Raw genomic sequence first — 5,261 nt, 5'->3', positions numbered from 1 at the left:
CAGGTGCCGTTCACATAGTGTTGCATGGTTCTCCTACTGGTTCGATAACCTTGGTCTCATCACTGGGGGAAATACCTCCCGTTGTTGTGCTGCATCAGCCCTTCCTCTTTGGGGAAATACCGACGTAGTTCAAGCAGACATCAATGGCATCCCCTCTTTCTTCTAACGACAATCGGTATTTTACTTGGAGCTATATATTTATTCGTCACGTATCATGAGTTTTGCTTGGAGCGTCTTGTATTATATGAGTCTTCGCTTGTTTTGATTTTTAGTTTGTGTCATCTATCCTTGCTGGACACACCTATTTGAGAGAACCAAAATTATTCTATGATTTGTTAGAATTGCTGTATGTGCTTCATTTAATTTTTTTAAGCTATGGAATTGCTCCAGTGCTTCACTTATATCTTTTTGAGCACGGTGTGCTTTAATATTTTTGAAGAAATGCTCTCATGCTTCACTTATATTTATTTTAGAGTTAGAATTTTCTTTATAGATTCTCTCATGCTTCACTTAAATTATTTTGAGAGAAGAAAATTTTATGCTCATGTTCTTCACTTAAATTTGTTTGAGCTATCGAAAGCAACATATGAAAATTAGTCCCAAAGTGATAGATATTCAAGAGGGATATAATAAAAACTTTCATGAAGATCATTGGACAAAATAAACTTGATTCCTTGTAATAGTTCTGCGATATGATGATAGTGATATGTGAGCCATGTTGGTAAGTAATTATGCTTTAGTAAGAATATTTGTGTTAAGGTTTGTGATTCCCTATGCAAACACAAAAGTCAATAGTTATGCAATGAAAGTACATCCTACTTGTGGTGCATTATTCGGTGTTAGTTATGCGTAATGCTCGCTTATGTGATTTTTCGTTTCTTGCTTGGGTGCTTCTCAATCTTTTTGCTATCCTTCACTTGTACTAAGTAGAAATACTACTTGTGCATCCAAAATCCTTAAACCCAGTTTTGTCATATGGGTCCACCATACCTACCTATATGCGGTATTCACATTCCATTCTAAGCAAATTTGTATGTGCCATCTCTAAATTTCAAAAAAAAATATTTTTGTGTGCTCGTACCGCTCATGAAACGGTAGTGGGTGGCTGATATTTTTCCACGCTAGATGTGTTATTCTCAATATGACTATTTATTCACTTATCACTGCACGAGAGTACGACACGGGTATTAGGGATGCCCAGTCCCTAAATGAAAAATGAATTTACTTTATGTTGTCAAATAATAAATTTCTTGGAAAGTGTTGGTATGGACGACATCCGTGGATACAGCTAGCCGTGGAATGTGAAAGTATGGTGGAAAAAGTAATAAACTTTATTTTCTGTTTGGGAACCGCCTATGATATATCTAACATGGAAAGTATTGGGAGTTACTTGATCGTTTCTGTTGATAGGAAAAGCATGCCACCCAAAATTTGTATCTTTATTTTTTTGCTTCGAGCTCTAGCATCCCTACAAATCCCCACTTCCCTCTGCGAAGGGCCTTTCTTTTTTACTTTATGCATTTTTTTATTTGAGTCTCCATCTTCTCTTATAAAGCACCAACTAAGGGGCACTATGATCGTACTTGAGCATTGGGTGTGGATAATATGCGAGTGCATTTCATGAATGGATCAATGATTGAGCATGATGGGCTAGGGATAACTTGCTTTAGTGTTGATATTTTGAAAGACATGGTTGCTTATTGATATGCTTGAGTATTGAAATCTTCATGTCAAAACTAGACTATTGCTTTGAACCATATAAAAGTCCATATGTCCATGCTACAAAAGAAAGGAATATGTGATGAACATGTTAGGCAACATTTCACATCAAAAATTCTGTTTTTATCAGTTATCTACTCGAGGACGAGCATGAATTAAGCTTGGGGATGCTGATACGTCTCCAACGTATAATTTTTTATTGTTCCATGTTGTTATACTATCATTCTTGGATGTTTTACAATCATTTTATAGCAACTATATATTATTTTTTGGGACTAACCTATTGACATAGTGCCCGATGCAGTTGCTCTTTTTGCTTGTTTTTTACTTCATAGAAAATCAATACCAAACAGAGTCCAAATGCAACAAAACTTTTTGGAGATTTTTTCTGGACCAGAAGACACACGTTGGGCCAAAGAAGTACCAGAGGGGGGCTCCGAGGGGAGCACCACCCACCTAGGCATGCCTGGGGGCCTAGGCGCACCTTGGTGGGTTGTGCCCACCTCGGTCGCCTCCCGCACCGCCTCTTTGCTATATAAATACCCCGAAAATCCAAAAATCCTAGAGGAGTCGACGAAACACAATTCCAGTCGCTACAAGTTCCAGAACCACCTGATCCAATCTAGACACCATTATGGAGGGGTTTATCATCCTCATTGGTGCCTCTTCGATGATGCGTGAGTAGTTCATTATAGACCTACGGGTCCGTAGTTGGTAGCTAGATGGCTTCCTCTCTCTCTCTCTCTTGATTCTCAATACAATGGTCTCTTGGAGATCTATTTGATGTAACTCTTTTTGCGATATGTTTGTTGGGATCCGATGAATTTTGAGTTTATGATCAGATCTATTTTATCCATGAAAGTTATTTGAGTTTTGATCTCTTATATGCATAATTACTTAGAGCCTCGTATTTGTTCTTCGAATCTTTGGTTTAGTTAGGCCGACTAGATCGTTTTTTCTTGCCATGGGAAGAGGTGCTTCGTGATGGGTTCGGTCGTGCAGTGTTCTTTCCTAGTGACAGAAGGGGCAGCAAGACACATATTGATCGTTGCCATTAAGGTAACAAGATGGGGTCTATTCCTACATGAATAGATCTTGTCTACATCATGTCATCGTTCTTGTTGCATTACTCTATTTTTTTCATGAACTTAATACACTAGATGCATGCTGGATAATAGTCGATGTGTGGAGTAATAGTAGTAGATGCAGGCAAGAGTCGATCTACTAATCTTGGACGTGATGCCTATATAATGATCATTGTCTGGATATTGTCCTGGTTATTTGAAGTTCTATCAATTGCCCAACAGTAATTTGTTTACCCACCGTATGCTATTTTTCTCGAGAGAAGCCACTAGTGAAATCTACGGCCCCCGGATCTATTATTTACCATATTTGCTTCGAGATCTTTTTTTATTTGCTTTTTCTTTCAGATCTATTATTCCAAAAACCCAAAAAATACCTTGCTGCATTTTTTTGTTATTTATTTTATTTCGTGTTTTTGCGAGATCTATTTATCCAATCTACTACAAATCAATCTATCCTTTACCCGAGAGGGATTGACAACCCCTCTTACGCGTCTGGTTGCAAGTATTTGTTCTTTGTGTGCAGGTATCATTTACATAGTGTTGCTTGGTTCTCCTACTGGTTCGATAACCTTGGTTTCATCACTGAGGGAAATACCTACCGAAGCTGTGCTGCATCATCCCTTCCTCTTCGGGGAAATACTGACGCGGACATGAGCCATCACGGACTGCTAGGTCTGATTACACAACCAGCGGCGAGTGGAGGTGGCTAGTTGCAAGTTTCAACACATGCAAAACCCTAGTGATGGCACCGAAGCGATCAACCGAATGAGTGTGTCGCACCTCCACTATATATCGGCATCGCGCGCTCATCAACACCTGTGCCTCGCACGAATCCTAAAGCCCAAAGTCTGTTTGGTCTGGATCTGGGTCGGAGTAAGATCATATATCAATCGTGGAGTCATATCCAGCCACACAGGTTCCTTCCCTTAAGCGCGCGAGCCCTTCGGTTCAAGTCAGCTTGCTCGCAGATCGGATTACTTCTGACCTGCTCAGTTGGTAGCGGCCTCTAGCAAGGGGTGTCAATCACCAAGTTCACAATGAGGCCGGTTGGTGAAGTACAACATGTCACACTCCCCTTTGCCATATGATGTACGTTGTCAGGCTCAAGGCGAGTCTGTCATCCTTGTGCTAGCCTAACCTCTTTCTCGTTCTAGTGATTCCAACCACTAACCGGATTATCTCATAATCCTTGTCGCATGGCCATGCTTATCTTGGTCGGATCACATGAGGGGCCCATAGTATATCTCTCCTGATCGGAGGGGCAAAATCCCATCTTGCTCGACCATGTCTCGCAGCATGGGTCTGGACAAGCCCGAAACCTACCTTTGTAACTACCTGGTCACATAGTAGCATTTGGTCGGCCCAAAGGAGGATGCAAGCGATTGAACCGTTATAATAGACCAAGAGAGAGAGAGAGAGAGAGAGGGAATCCATGGTGGTATATGCAAAAGGTTTGCAACCTAGTTTTATTCAAAAGCCCTTTCGACTTCTCACGGATGCCACATGTGCTGCTAGCATGGTTGATTTTGCTATCATGGACTGATTTGAATCCGAAGCTAATATATGAGTTTATTTTTTTTCTAACTTTGATGGACTAAGGGCATCTTCAAGGCTGGCCCATTAATCTCTCCAGTATATGTCTAATTTTGTGTACGAACATGGTCTGCGACATGATCCGGGAGTGAGCCATCCAATGCTAATTACAAAGTATCCAATTGGGAGGAGAAAAGGTATGTGGGGCCATGCATGTGGTGGGGATATTTGTGAGTTTGTGTCCGGTTGGGAGGAGAGAGGGAAGATGGGACTATGCATGTGCTCTTGGGAGGAGAGAGATAAGAGGGGGACCATGCAAGTGATTGGTCAAGTGCATGTCTAGACTCCGGCACCCCTCCCCCTGTTTGTCTCTTGGATACTGGAATCCGTACATCTGGGTTGCTAAATTGACATATGCAGGTCCCCATTGGATGACAAAAGTGGTTCAAACACTGTGGTCCGGATATATAGTGGAGGTTAGAGGGTCCGCCTTGGAGATGCCCTAACAACATCTCTAGCAAATCCCTCAACCAGGCCATCTGGCAAAATAACCGTCGGTTTGCGAGTCAGAGGGGTTCGCCCAACCCGAATAGATCCCTCAGTATCGGCTGTCCGGATTTTTTTTGTGGGATCCGGAATCCACGAGCTCATTCCCTTGATATCTATGGGATTTCACTTGATTTTGCGGCCTCCCCTTTCCTTTGACACGAACGCATTTCCGACCGCTTCCGTTCACGCCTCCACTACCCGTCGCCGCACATCCCGACCCGTTCTTGCTGCCCCCGCACCGCCCGAAAGCTCCGCCACCCCACACCGCGTCCATTCCACCAAGTTTTAGCGCAGGGGTGCCCATTTGTGTCTAGGCTCACGGCCGGCGCCATGGATCTGCCTCGAGGCTTGGCACGTGGCCTTGTAGCATGTGGA

This window comes from Triticum aestivum, chromosome 4A, assembly GCF_018294505.1.
Source record: "Triticum aestivum cultivar Chinese Spring chromosome 4A, IWGSC CS RefSeq v2.1, whole genome shotgun sequence".
NCBI lineage: Eukaryota > Viridiplantae > Streptophyta > Magnoliopsida > Poales > Poaceae > Triticum > Triticum aestivum.
This window is presented reverse-complemented; position numbering follows the sequence as displayed.